This window comes from Heterodontus francisci, unplaced genomic scaffold (genome assembly GCF_036365525.1).
Source record: "Heterodontus francisci isolate sHetFra1 unplaced genomic scaffold, sHetFra1.hap1 HAP1_SCAFFOLD_61, whole genome shotgun sequence".
Classification (NCBI taxonomy): Eukaryota; Metazoa; Chordata; class Chondrichthyes; order Heterodontiformes; family Heterodontidae; genus Heterodontus; species Heterodontus francisci.
The window spans coordinates 5,635,375-5,651,109 of record NW_027141441.1 but is presented as its reverse complement, the minus strand read 5'-3'; the positions used below and the strand labels follow the sequence as shown (position 1 = coordinate 5,651,109).

The 15,735-nt window shown below is 45.8% G+C and overlaps 1 non-coding gene across 1 annotated transcript; it reads right to left on the bottom strand.

Annotated features, from left to right (window-relative positions):
* Positions 1-14,205: 14,205 nt before the first annotated feature.
* On the bottom strand, positions 14,206-14,279 carry trnat-agu (transfer RNA threonine (anticodon AGU)). The gene has a single exon. It is a non-coding gene; the product is annotated as a tRNA-Thr (tRNA).
* Positions 14,280-15,735: the final 1,456 nt, after the last annotated feature.

The following is a 15,735-nucleotide window of genomic DNA, read 5'->3' as shown; positions in this document are numbered from 1 at the left end:
CTTATCAGCAACCTCATAACTAGGGCTGAGCCATTTGCTCATCATGCAAGCTTGATGCTGAAATAGGGCGAATCAAAGACATCCTGCATTACAATGGCTACACTGATCAGATCATTTCTCACTGTATATCACACAAACTTATAAACGGGCTGAAGGCCGTCATTTTGAGCCCTGGAAAGTGCCCAGTCTCCCTCAAATTACCCTGGAAAGGTAATATATCCCCAGTATTTGAGTAACAGGTGAAGCGAGCTGTTTCCTGCTGGAACGATGCAGGAGCAACAAGTGTGGTGTTCACCACTAACAGGATGCTGCTGTCAAGCAAAAGAGACGTCCTGCCTATCACACAAATAAGTAACGTGATATATGAATTTCAATACCAGTGTGATGCTAATTTTCTAGACCGTACATCCCAAAACTGGCGGATTGTATCAAATAACATGTCCCTTCCGCTGTTCGCAATGGGCCCTACCCAACCAACCCGTGCTTGCAAAACCCAAAACACAGTATCCAACATGAGATGTGATTCCACAATAGGACAACATTTGCTAAATAATTCTCAGTGTGCTAAGAATTACACTGACAACCGATTTAAGACTGTCAGTAGGGCTCGCAGTGTGGTGCTTTGGTGTGTACTGTAAGCTACATATATTAATACACAGGGCCCTGTTCTTTGCAGACAGAAAGAACATGCACACACATTGTGCCAGTTTCAGCTAAACAAAATAAGTGACAGCCATTCACTGGCTCATTCCACAGGGCAATGCCTTGACCAATCAGAGTTCACTTGCCAACCAATCAGCACTCTCTTCTCATACAGAAGAAAGTTGGTGTTTTCCCTTAAATTGGTACTCTTGTGGATTGCCCTGCTGAGTGCAAGACGAAAACAACTGGCTACCAAATTTTGGACAACATGTCACTATTTTCACGAAATGATTACCTTTAGTTTCAATATAAAAATATAAAGCAATATGAGTGTAACATTTTCAGGCAAATTCTATTACCTCACATTGCCTGATTCCTTCACACTGACAGACTATGTGAACTACTGTCCCGATTTTGCAGTTCTCACTTCCAGTTAGCAAATGTCAGCAATCTGTGATCCAGTGCAGTTTACAGACCAGACCGTCAATCACAACATGCAATAATTGTTCAGCTTATGTTGGACTGGTGGGATTTAGAAATACTAGGAATTGAGATGAGCTGTTATTGCATTTAATTATTTGTTTCATGGATGTGGACGTCGCCAGCCAGGCCAGCATTTATTGTCCATCCCCAATTGCCCATGAGAAGGTGGTGGTGAGCTTCCTTCTTGAACCACTGCAGTCCATGTGGGGGAGGTACACCCACAGTGCTATTAGGAAGGGAGTTCCAGGATTTTGACCCAGCGACAGTGAAGGAATAGCGATATAGTTCCAAGTCAGGATGATGTGTAGCTTGGAGGAGAACTTTCAGGTGGTGGTATTCCCATGCATCTGCTTCCCTTGTCCTTCTAGGCAGTAGAGGATGCAGGTTTGGAAGGTGCTGCCTGAGTAGCCTTGGTGCATTGTTGCAGTGCATCTTGCAGATGGTACACACTGCTGCCACTGTACGTCAGTGGTGAAGGGAGTGAATGTTGTGCACGGGGTGCCAATCAAGCGTGTTGCTTTGTCCTGGATGGTGTCGAGCTTCTTCAATGTTGTTGGAGCTGCACCCATCCATGCAAGTGGATAGTATTCCATCACAGTCCAGACTTGTGCCTTGTAAATGCTGGACAGGCTTGGGGAGTCAGGAGGTGAGTTACTCACCGCATGATTCCTACCCTCTGACCAGCTCATGTAGTCACACTATTTATAAGGCTACTCCAGTTCAGTTTCTGGTCAATGGGAACCCCCAGGAAGTTGATAGTGGGGGACTCAGCGATCGTAATGCTGTTGATTGTCAATGGGAGATCGTTAGATTCTCTCTTGTTTGAGATGGTCATTGCCTGGCACTTGTGTGGCGCGAATGTTACTTGCCACTTATCAGCCCAAGCCTGGATATTGTCCAGGTCTTGCTGCATTTCTACATGGACTGCTTCAGTATCTGAGGAGTCGCAAATGGTGCTAAATTTTGCAATCATCAGTGAACATCCCCATTTCTGACCTTATGATTGAAGGAAGGTCACTGATGAAGTAGTGAAGAAGGTTCGGCCAAGGATACTACCCTAAGGAACTCCAGCAGTAATGTCCTGGAGATGAGATGATTGACCTCCAACAATCACAACCATTTTCCTTTGTGCTAGGTACGATTCCAACCAGTGGAGAGTTTTCCTCTTGATTCCCATTGACTCCAGTTTTACTCTGGCTCCTTGATGCCATACTCAGTCAAATGCTTATTTGATGTCAAGGGCAGACACTCTCACCTCACCTCTTGAGTTCAGCTCTTTTGTCCTTGTTTGAACCAAGGCTGTAATGAGGTCAGGAGCTGAATGGCCCTGGCGGAACCCAACCCAGCGTCACTGAACAGGTTATTGCAAAGCAAGTGCCCCGTCGATGACACCTTCCATCACTATGCTGATGATTGAGAGTAGACTGATGCGGCAGTAATTGGCTGGGTTGGATTTGTCCTGCTATTTGTGTACAGGACATACCTGGGCAATTTTCCACATTGCCGAGTAGATGCCAGTGTTGTAGCTGCACTGGAACAGCTTGGCTAGGGGCGCGACAAGTTCTGGAGCACAGGTCTTCAGTACTATTGCCGGAATATTGTCAGGGCCCGTAGCCTTTGCTGTATCCAGTGCCTTCAGTCGTTTCTTGATATCATGTTGAGTGAATCGAATTGGCTGAAGACTGGCATCTGTGATGCTGGGGACTTCAGAAGGAGGCCGAGATGGATCATCAACCCGGCACTTCTGGCTGAAGATTGTTTCAAATTCTTCATCCTTGTCTTTTGCACTGATGTGCTGGGCTCCCCCATCATTGAGGATGGGGATATTTGTGGAGCCACCTCCTCCTGTTGGTTGTTTAATTGTCCACCACCATTCATCATTGGATGTGGCAGGGTGTAGATCTGATCCGTTGGTTATGGGATCACTTAGCCCTGTCTATTACATGCTGCTTCTGCTGTTTGGCATGAAAGTAGTCCTGGGCTGTAGCTTCATCAGGCTGATGCCTCATTTCAAGGTATGCCTGGTGCTGCTCCTGGCATGCCCTCCTGCACTCTTCATTGAATTAGGGTTGATCCCCCAGCTTGTTGGTAATGTTAGAGTGGGGGAATATGCCGGGCCATGAGGTTATAGAATGTGGTTGACTACAATTCTGCTGCTGCTAATGGTCCACAGCACCTCATGGGTGCCCAGTTATACATTGCTAGATTTGTTCAAAATCTATCCCATTTAGCACAGTGGTAGTGGCACACAACACGATAGAGGGTATCCTCAATGTGAAGACAGGACTTCATCTCCACAAGGACTGTGCAGTGGTCACTCCTACCAATACTGTCATGGACTGATGCATCTGCGGCAGGCAGATTGGTGAGGATGAGGTCAAGTATGTTTTTCCCTCTTGTTCGTTCCCTCATCACCTACTGCAGACCCAATCGAGCAGCTATGTCCGTTAGGACTCGGCCAGCATGGTCAGTAGTGGTGCTACCGAGCCACTCACAGTGATGGACATTGAAATCCCCCAGGCAGACTACATTCTGTGCCCTTGCCACCCTCAGTGCTCCCTCCAAGTGGTGTTCATCAGTCTCTCGCTGTCTTTTGCTGGTTTGCTCAGTACCTTTCTCTGTACCTTTCAAAACGTCAAAGAGTCACTGACCCGAAACGTTGACTCTGCTTCTCTTTCCACAGATGCTGCCAGACCTGCTGAGTGATTCCAGCATTTCTTGTTTTTGTTTCAGATTTCCAGCATCCGCAGTATTTTGCTTTTACCTTTCTCTGTCTGTTCATTTCTGGGTCCTGATAATCTCTTCCTGGTTTTCTGTGTGTCTTTCTCTTTCTGTTCCTTTCTGGGTCCTGATAATCTCTACCCGGTTTTCTGTGTCTTTCTCTGTCTGTTCCTTTCAGGGTCCTGATAATCTCTTCCTGGTTTTCTGTGTGTCTTTCTCTGCCTGCCTCATTGTCGGTGCTGTTACTCTGTGTCCTTGTGTCATTATGCAGTGAGGGTGAGTCCGTCAGCACGTGTGTTGCTGAGTCCGGGATTCTTGAGAAATCCAACTGCAATCCTATTTTTATAAAAACATTGGGGAAATGAACATATTTCACTAACAGGCAGCTACAATTTAAAACAGCAGCGGAAGCGTGCTGGGCCCATAACCCAGAGATTGATAGATCGAAACCATTCTCTGCTATTTATGCTTAGTAATAATACAAACAGTTCACTTTCAAAACGTCAAGTACTTACCCATGATAACAAGATGCTTCCAAAGGCACTCTATTACAATCAACTTTTTCCTTCCAGTGAACACATCAATCAGCAACAACTCACTTTTGCTCACACGAACACAAGCTGCAAACACGGACCAGCCGAGTCTCTCCCACTTTGTCAACCCCTTCCTGCAGAGCCTCCGCTCCACCACCAGATGGTGATGTTGGCCACAATAAAACCAGGGCAAATGGTCACACTGAGGAGACGGTCAGTAACAGAAAATAAAGCAGTAACAGGGAAAACCTTTACACAACAACAGGGTACATCTTTGCACAACAGAAAACATATTTACACACCAGGAAATACCTTTAGACAACAGGGAGAATACAATCACGTTTCTCCATCTCAGTCTCGTTGTCTCTCTCTCTGTGTCCCTCAGTTTTGCTTCCTCACAGTCTATTGGTTTTCTGTGTGTTTTTCTCTCTGTCCCGTTGTCGATGGTGTTACTCAGCGTCTTTGTAACATTGTGTAGCCAGGCTGAGCCTCCCAACACCTGTGTTGCTGTAATAAAAACAGAAAATGCTGGAAATGCTCAGTAGGTCTGGCAGCATCTGTGGAGAAAGAAACAGTTAACAGTTCAGGTCTGTTTCCTTAGCTCACATTAACTTTGTTCTCTCTCCACAGATGCTGCCAGACCTGCTGACTATTTCAAGCATTTTCTGTGTATGTTTCAGATTTCCAGCATCTGCAGTATTTTGCTTTTTTATGTGTGTTGCTATGTCTGGGACTGTTTGAGTGCAATGCTATTGCTTTGCAAACAGCGTTGAAACAAACATTTATCTCGCTAACACACAGCACTAATACACAGCTGGATATAAACAGCAGCCTGCAGCAGAGGGCGCAGTGGAAGTTTATTAACACAAATAATTCACCAACACTATATTTACTGCTATCCACATTCACACCACCCTTCATCTTAACACGTTTTACTCTTTATTTACATCAACTTCTTGCTTCCAATAAACACTTCAATTTGGAACACAGCTTCCAAATCACCTTTATTCACAAACCCGAACACAAGCTGCAAATGCTGCAAACACACACCAGCCCAGACTTTCACCTTTCTGTCAACCCATTCCTGCATCACTGCCTCTCCACCAACAGTTGTCGCTAGAATCATACAATCATAGAATGGCTAAAACACAGAAGGAGGTCATTCGGCCTGTCGAACCCGTGCTGGCTCTCTGTTAGAGCAACTCACCTCGTCTCACTCCCCAGTCAGTTCAATTTTGGTGGTGGGAAAACTTCTCGAAAGAATAATTCGGGACAAAATTAATAGTCCCATGGACAAATGTGGGTTAATTCAAGAAAGCCAGCATGGATTTCTTAAGGGAAACTCATGTTTAACTGTCCTGCTGGAGTTTTTTGATGAGGTAACAGAGAGGGTTGATGAGGGCAATGCTGTTGATGTGGTCCACATGGACTTTCAAAAGGTCTGGCGGCATCTGAAAGGTTACTGACCTGAAATGTTAACTCTGCTTCTCTCTCCACAGATGCTGCCAGACCAGCTGAGTATTTCCAGCACTTTTTGTTTATATTTCAGATTTCTAGCATCTGCAGCATTTTGCTTTTATTGACTTTCAAAAGGAGTTTGATACAATGCAACACAACAGACTTATGAACAAAGTTATAACTCATGGAATAAAACGGACAGTAGTAACATGGACATGGAATTGGCTGAGTGACAGGAAACAAAGAGTAGTGATCAATGGATGTTCTTCAGGCTAGAGGAAGGTTTGTAGTGGAGTTCCCAGGAGTCAGTGTTGGGACCCTTGCCGTTCCTGATATATATTAATGACCTAGACTTTGGTGTACTGGGCAGAATTTCAAAGTTTATGGATGATAAGAAAATTGGAAGCATTGTGAATGTATAGTAACAATTCTGTGATTCTGTGATTCCAATATTCAAGTCATTTATATATATGGTGGTCCTGACACTGACCCTTGTGGACATCACTGTCCACCATCTTCCATTCTGAAAAACAACTAAATATCACAACTCACTTTTTTTGAAATTTCATACATTTTTTAATCTAAGCAGATACTGACCCTCCTATTCCAGGAGCCTGAGTTTTGTTACCCAGCCTTTTATGTGGTAGTTTGTCAAACGCTTTCTTAAAATCCATATGGACAACATCCATTGCTTTCCCTTCATCAACCATTCTGTTACTTCATCAAAAAAATCAGTTATTTATTAATAGATGCAGTACTGAAACAGGCCCTTCGGCCCATCAAGTCCGTGCCGACCAACAACCACCCATTTATCCAAATCCTACATTAATCCCATATTCCCGATCACAGCCCCACCATTCTTCTCCCACCTACCTGCACTGGGGGCAATTTACAATGGCCAATTTACCTATCAATCTGCAAGTCTTTGGCTGCGCGAGGAAACCCACGCAGTCACAGGGAGAACTCAAACTGCGCACAGGTACTGAACACGGGTCGCTGGAGCTGTGAGGCTGCGGTGTGAAACACTGATCGCCCAAAATGACCGTGGCAGGATTCGAAGCTACAATCTTCCAATAACCTCGTTAAATACACCGAAGTCAGACACCTTATCCATTCGGCCACACAGCGAGTAGTGAAGAATCTATGAGGTGCTGAAGCTCTCAGTTTTCGGTCTACCCAAACCAAATTCAAGACCTGAATCATGAACCGATTGCCTCATTAGTTCTGTGAATAATACAATGATTTAATAGACAAAGTTTTGAAACATTCCTGCCCATAAATCTTGGTAACAGAGAGTGTGCGGATCTCCTGACTCAGAATGTTTAATGGATACAGTCCTCAGATCCGACAAGGAACCACAGAAGATCCACAGCAAAGACAGTGTGGATGAGGAAATGTAAGAGCCGGGAGCTGAAACTCAGGGACGGCCGAGCTCTCCTGTCATTGAGCTTGTGTGTCTGCTCTGCTCGCCGCACTTCCGGTTCTACTTTGTTTCCAATGAAAAGATGAAAAGGGCCGTTCGGTTTTCCTCTCACTGACAGCGTGTTTCACTCGGGTTAATATAACAAAGATAAAAAAGAACAAAGAACAAAGATAATTACAGCACAGGAACAGGCCCTTCGGCCCTCCAAGCCTGCGCCGATCCAGATCCTCTCTCTAAACATGTCGCCTATTTTCTAAGGTTCTGTATCTCTTTTCTTCCAGCCCATTCATGTATCTGTCTAGATACATCTTAAAAGACTCCATCGTGCCCGCATCTACCACCTCCGCTGGCAATGCGTTCCAGGTGCCCACCACCCTCTGCGTAAAGAACTTTCCACGCATATCCCCCCTAAACTTTTCCCCTTTCACTTTGAACTCGTGTCCTCTAGTAATTGAAACCCCCACTCTGGGAAAAAGCCTCTTTCTATCCACCCTGTCTATACCTCTCATGATTTTGTACACCTCAATCAGGTCCCCCCTCAACCTCCGTCTTTCTAATGAAAATAATCCTAATCTGCTCAACCTCTCTTCATAGCTAGCGCCCTCCATACCAGGCAACATCCTGGTGAACCTCCTCTGCACCCTCTCCAAAGCATCCACATCCTTTTGATAATGTGGCGACCAGAACTGTACGCAGTATTCCAAATGTGGCCGAACCAAAGTCCTATACAACTGTAACATGACCTGCCAACTCTTGCACTCAATGCCCCGTCCGATGAAGGAAAGCATGCCGTATGCCTTCTTGACCACTCTATTTACCTGCGTTGCCACCTTCAGGGAACAGTGGACCTGAACACCCAAATCTCTCTGGACATCAATTTTCCCCAGGACTTTTCCATTTACTGTATAGTTCACTCTTGAATTGGATCTTCCAAAATGCATCACCTCGCATTGCCCTGATTGAACTCCATCTGCCATTTCTCTGCCCAACTCTCCAATCTATCTATATTCTGCTGTATTCTCTGACAGTCCCCTTCACTATCTGCTACTCCACCAATCTTAGTGTCGTCTGCAAATTTGCTAATCAGTCCACCTATACTTTCCTCCAAATCATTAATGTATATCACATAACCTGGGACTTTTGCTGCCGAAATGAATTCTGCAAGGTCCCAACAAACACAACGGCTCCCTCCTTTCTCCCCTCTTTCTATCGGATTGTTTTACCAGGAGGGGCTCAATAATAACAAACCCCCTGCAGGGAATGACCGCAAATTGAGCATCTAAATGGGGCAAGTGGGCAGCTTTCTGGGTTCTAGGGTCTTCGAACTGGCCTCGGGAGCCAAAGTTAACCACGGCAAGAGCGAGGCCATGTTCTTTGACAACTGGGCTGACCGATCCTTTGTCCCCTTCACCGTCAGGTCAGACTACCTGAAGGTGCTGGGGATATGGTTCGGAAGGGCCGGGGCGTGCACCAAAACATGGGAGGAGCGAGTAGCCAAGGTACGACAAAAGTTGGGCATGTGGGGGCAGCGATCTCTCTCCATTGTGGGTAAGAACCTGGTCATCAGGTGCGAGGCGCTCACGTTGTTGCTCTACGTGGCGCAGGTCTGGCCCATACCCCACTCCTGCGCCGTGGCAGTCACCCGAGCCATTTTCCGCTTCGTCTGGGGATGTAAAATGGACCGGGTCCGGAGGGACACGATGTTCAAATCTCTGGACAAGGGCGGGAAAAATGTACCCAACGCGGCCCTCATCCTGATGACCACCTTCGTGTGCGGCTGCATCAAGCTGTGTGTAGATCCCCAATACGCAAACTCCAAGTGTCACTACGTGCTGAGGTTCTATCTGTCCCCGGTGTTGCGAAGGATGGGCCTGGTCACATTGCCGCGGAACGCTCCGTGCAGTTGGGCGGTGCCGTACCACCTATCCTTCGTGGAGCAGTTTCTGCGGGAAAACACCTTTGACCACCGGTCCATCAGGCAGTGGTCTGCACGGAATGTCCTCAAGGCCCTACGGGAAAAGGAAACGGTGGATCCTGTCGGATGGTTCCCCGAGTAGACCGTCAAAGTCATTTGGCGGAATGCCTCATCACCAGAACTTTCAAACAAGCACCAAGACGTAGCTTGGCTGGTGGTGAGAAGGGCCCTCCCCGTCAGATCCTTCATGCACACCCGAAGTCTCGCCCCCTGCGCACAGTGCCCCCGCGTTGGCTGTGGTGGGGAAGAGATGGTCGCCCACCTCCTCCTGGAATGTGCCTTTGCAAAGCAGGTGTGGAAAGAGATGCAGTGGTTTTAGTCAAGGTTCATCTCAAGCAGCTCTGTAACACAGGAGTCTGTGCTCGACGGGCTGTTCCCAGGGACGCACACCGAGACAAACATCAACTGCTGCTGGAGGGCTATCAATTCGGTGAAAGACGCCCTTTGGTCTGCCCGAAACATGCTGGTCTTCCAGCGCAAAGAGTTGTCCACCGCCGAATGTTGCAGACTGGCACATTCCAAGGTCCAGGACTACGTGCTGAGGGACGCACGAAAGCTTGGGGCAGCCGCAGCAAAGGCTCAATGGGGAAAGACCACAGTGTAAGGTTCCCCCACCAAGCTGAACTGAGGGGCTGGATCCATGGGAAACCCCTCGAACTGTATCGCTAATATTCTCTATGTTCCCTCTACCCCGCCCCTCCCTCCCTCCAGTCCAAGCCCCTCTTCACTTTCTTTGGGACTTTGATGAGGGTGAAATGGGGAAAGTTGCCATTGATGTTTGAATGCTGAATTGCTGCAAAGATCTGCGCACGCGCGACATAGCCCCGCCCCCCAGTGGGACGTCACAATGAGGAGTGGAGCGCATGCGCATCCTTCCCCAACCCAGTCTGTGAGGCCATTCACTCAATCAGGGGAAGATGCTTTAAATCAGCTGCTAATGGAGACTTCCCGGGCCCGGGGGAAGGGAACAAACAGCATCTGCTTCCAGCAGCCACTGCTTTGGGAGCGTGTCCGCAGATGTGCTCAGAGATTAGCATTGAGTGGTGGGAAGTTGAGGGGGAGTCGGGGAGTGTTTGCAACAGACACTGTGGAGCAGGAGCTGCTCCCGGAACATGGAGTGAGCCGGGGACACGGGGAAGGGAGAGTTCATTCTCGGACAGTGTCTGTACAGGCTCAGGGAGACACAATGGGAAGAAATCACTATTGAAAATCACTGACAATTTCACCACCCAAAGGAGAGGGAATTGTCCTGCTTTCGTTCCAGTCTCTCACTGTTTGTTGGATTGTGAACAGTGGGGGGAAAATAGCCGCAAAATAACGATGTGGACAGTTAGATAAAGAACATTTATTGCAGACACCAGGTGAGAAGTGTGAAAGGCACATTTTAAATAGTGGCTGCTTGTTTTCCGTTGAAATGGAAATGTGACTGTGTAAAGGTCACTGCTCTATCGGACAGTCCCAGTCATTGAGCAGTGCAGGGCTTGTGTTGTTTCTGAATGTCACAAACCTGTTGTAAATCCACTGCAAACACATGGGAAACAGAAGCTGAATACTGCAGTACTGCAGTGGAGTCAGACACTGACACTGTTTGTGTTCCTGGTTTTCATTTTGTGATTGTTCATAATGATTATTATTGGGACAATTACATTGATCGCTTTTGTCTCTTCTACCTCACCATTTCTTTCATTCCTGCAGGAAAATACATGAAGGAACCTGAATGGATGTGGTGATTCTTGGACACAAGTAAAAGTGCAGCGAGCTCGTTCCAACACACAGTTGGTACAGGATCACTCCCAAAGCACAGAGATACTGCCAGCTCATCAGTTCCACTGAACAAACAAAAGAATTAGTCAGACAGACACTGATCCCAAAGTCGAGAGATACATTTTCAATCCAACAGTCAAACAACAGCAGGACAGACAGAAGTTGTTTCACTCCAATTCAGTTCAGCTGACAGGTTGATACATCAATCACAGTCCAAAAACAAACTCACTATCAGATCTCAATAAACTCTGTCACCATGGTCACATTTTAAATATAAAATCTGAAATAGAGCAGACAAAATTTACGTGATTGAAAGGTACAGAATGAATGCAAGGAGGCTTCAAGGGGATTTGGACAGGTTAAGTGAATGGGCAAGAACATGGCAGATGGAATATAATGTGAATAAGTGTGAAGTTCTCCACTTTGGTAGAATAAACAGAAAGACAGAGTATTTCTTAAATGGTGAGAGGCTGGGAAGTGTCGATGTCCAAAGGCACCTGGGTGTCCTTGTTCATGAGACGCTAAAAGCTAGTATGCAGGTGCAGCAAGCAATTAGGAAGGCAAATGGTATGTTGGCTTCATTGAAAGCGTATTTGAGGACATGAGTAAAGATGTATGAAGTCTAGATGAGACCGCACCTGGAATATTCTGTACACTTTTGGTTTCCTTATCTAAGGAAGGATAGACTTGTCATGGAGAGAGTGCAACGGAGATTCCCCAGACTAATCCCCTGGGATGGTGGGATTGTCTTATGATGAGAGACTGCAGAAACTGGGCCTAAATTCTCTAGAGTTTTGAAGAATGAGAGGTGATCTCATTGAAACAGACAAAGTTCTTACAGGGTGCCACAGGGTAGATATGGATAGGATGTTTCCTTTGTCTAGTGAGTCTTGAACAAGGGGACACAGTCTCAGAATAAGGGCAGGCCATTTGAGACTGAGATGAGCAGGAATTTCTTTACTCAGAGGGTGAGAAATCTGTGGAATTCTTTATCCCAGTGGGCTGTGGAAGATCAATCATTGAACATATTCAAGACAGAAATCGATAGATTTCTAAATACTAACGGGATAAAGGGATATGGAGATAGCAGGGAAAAATGGCGTAGAGGTAGATGATCAGTCACGATCTGTTTGAATGTTGGAGCAGGCTTGATGGGCTGAATGGCCGAATGCCCCTATTTCCTATCATCCTATGAATCCCAATAATGTACATCAGACGTTAGACCAAGTCATGCATTACATACCAGTTCAAAAATGCCACAGAGATTAAGACTGAAAGATACAGTATCAATTCCATTACTACAAAAGGAAGGACTTGGAGCTTGCAGACCAGCCCATGTATAAGATTGAAAGTTATATTTTCATTCACAATCGTTTTCACAGAGCTAAATATTGAATACCAATCCACAACTTGTACAGGACTACCAAGTAAAACCTACAACTGTAAAATACAGTTAATCCATATTTTAAATTAAACACAAGACAAATAAATATTGATACATGAAGAGAGCTGGAAACAGTGAGAGCAGAATGGAGCATAAAGAGCCCAGGAGAGGGAGCAAGAGTTCACTCGGAGAGCAGGGAACAGCGAGAGCAGGCGTCAAAAAAGGCAAAGGAAAACACAATTAATGGGAGAACACTGAACGGTGTAGAGGAAGTGAGGGACGTTGGACTGAATGTCCACAGATCCCTGAAGGTAGCAGGACAGGTCAATAAGGTGGTTCAGCAGGTATATGGAATCCTTTCCTTTATTAACTGAGGTATAGAATATCAGGGTGACCTGGTATCCATGTCAATAAGTCACTGACAGCTAACATGCAGGTGCAGCAAGCAATTAGGAAGGCTAATAGTATGTTAGCCTTTATCGCAAGAGGATTTGAGTACAGGAGTAGTGAATTCTTGCTTCAATTGTATAGAACACTGGTGAGACTGCACTTGGAGGACTGTGTGCAGCTTTGGTCCCCTTACATTCGGAAGGATATTATTGCCATAGATGGAGTGCAAAGAAGGTCCATCAGACTTGTTCCTGGGATGGTGGGACTGTCCTATGAAGAGAGATTAGGGAAACTGGGGCTGTATTCTCTAGAGTTTTGAAGAATGAGAGGTGATCCCATTGAAACCGACAAAATATTTAAAGGACAGTCAGGGTAGATGCAGCTAACATGTTTCCCCTGGTTGGGGAGTCGAGAACCAGGGGACGCAATTTCAAAATAAGGGGCAAGCCACTTAGGACAGAGATGAGGAGAAATGTTGTTACTCAGAGGGTTGTGAATCTTTGGAATTCTGTAACCCAGAGGGCTGTGGAAGCTCAGTCATTGAGTATGTTTAAAGCAGAGATTGATAGATTTCTAAATACAATTGACATAAGGGAATATGAGGAAAGTGTGGGGAAAAGGGCATTGAAGTGGATGATCAGCCATGATCATATTGAATGGTGGGGCAGGCTCGATGAGCTGAATGGCCGACTCCTGCTCCTATGTTCCTATGTTCCTAACTCCACATTATCGATGAGACACAGCCTCAGGCCGACTTGTCAGGTGTTGCAAACAGATATCACTGCTTCTGATCTTCGCCAGAACAGAGAGTGAGATGTAACATTGATCATCAAACAGACTGTGAGAGAATACAACAGAATAAAACACATGGAGAGACACTGTGGAATAACAAATAGATTTGATTGGAATGTTGAATTTTGATTGGAATGGATAAAACACCAGAAACAACAGATTAAATTGGGACAGAAAAGAGAAACTGATGGGAAGAAGGAAGAAAAGAAAGGATGGATCTGTTCACTTTTTTCAGTTTTTTCACTGGTCCATCAAAGCTGGATTAAAAAAAGATGCAAAAAACAGAGAATTTCACCAAAAAGGGAGATTAAATGCTGCCGAAACCTTGGATGGAAGGATGCCCCAACAGATCACCTGTTTAACTGTCTCCTCACTGGGGGATTTCAATCAATGAGATTAATATCAAGCTGTTTTCCAGGTTGAATGTAACTGTGAACAAATTTATGTCAAAGAAGTTACCTTTGATGTATCAGCACTGAAATTCTGTACAAGGAGGAACAGCCATTCCAAACTCATATCCTTCACAAAGGCTGTTTTTTTATGTGATTGAAATTCATCAAGTATTTTGAATTGAAGTTCACAAGACACAGATATCAGTGTTGATAATAAAACTCTTCAAGCATGTTGCTACTGTGAAATAAGGCTCTGCTGGGAATTGAACCCAGGATCTCCTGTTTACTAGATAGGTGCTTTAACCAACTAAGCTACAGAGACACATCACAAATGTGCGTGCAATTGAAATCAGAGGGAAACCTTGTAGAGAGTGGGCAGGCTTTTGCGAGTCAAGAGCTGAGTTCGTCACGGCAGAGTTCCCAGCCTCTGACTCGCTCTTGTAGTTGCAGCTGTAGTTGTAATTGTAATAGGCAACCGTCCGTCTCGGAAGACGATGGGCTACACCCGGGGTGTACGTCACTTCTGTATTAAACATCATTTGTTGCGGCTGTCGAGGACGACTCGTGAGTGACGATCCCTTCCGCAGCTGGTACAGATGAATATCATTGGCCCGAGGCCGACTGATAATTTTTCCTTCCTCTGAGCTCTCTTTCCCACCATCTGGTCATTTCTTTTGTCCTCTGCTTTTCCCATGGTCTTCCTGAATGCCTTTCTCCAGGAATCCCAGTCAGCAGGAAGGATTTCCCATGCATCGACTCCAATCCCAGTCAGCTTGAGATCTCGCTTTGCAGATGTCCTTGTATCACAGACGTGGGTGACCTGTTGGTCTCGTGCTGATAGCAAGCTCACCAAAGAGCATGTCTTTGGCAAAGCGACCGTCATCCATTCAGCACACATGACCCAGGCAACAGAGTCACCGCTGACTCAAGAGGGCAAACATGCTGCAGATCCCTGCACGCTGGTGTACTTCTGCATTCGGCACTCTGTCCTGCCAGGAGATGCCCAATATCCATCTGAGACAGCGGAGGAGAATGCTGTTCAGCTGCTTTTCTTGAATTGCATAAGTTGTTGATGCTTCTCTACTATAAAGGAGGGTAAAGAGAACACAAGCCTGTTACACGCAGAGCTTTGTATTTTCGATCAGTTTGCTGTCGGTTCACACTCGTCTTCTCAACTTTGACATGACAGCTGCAGCATTGACAATCCTGGTGCTGATTTCAGCATCAAGGGACAGATTGCTGGTGATTGTTGATCCTCCAAAGTGAGGTTGTCGATGTTGATGGAAGGTGGAGTCTCTACGTCCTGGCCCATAACTTTGATCTTCCTGCTGCTGATCGTCAGTCCAAACTCCTTGCAGGCCAGGGAGAACCGATATACAAGCTGCTGTTAATGAACTTCATTATGGGATGTCAGCACAGCGTCATCAGCAAACAGCAACTCACAGACCAAGAACTGACTCATTTTGGTCTTGGTGCGCAGTCTTGCCAAGATGAACAGCTTGTCATCAGCTCTGGTATGCAGGTGGACACCCCCATCTGAGTCACTGAAAGTTTAAAATAGCAGCATGGAGAAGAATATGCCAATTGTAAAGGATGTGAGCTGTGAGGAGGTTACAAGGAGGCTTCCAGGGGACTTGGACAGGATAAGTGAATGAAATGACAGATGGAATATAATGTGAATAAGTGTGAAGTTATCCACTTTGGTAGAATAAACAGAAAGACAGAATATTTCTTAAATGGTGAGAGGTTAGGAAGTGTTGATGTCCAAAGGGACCTGG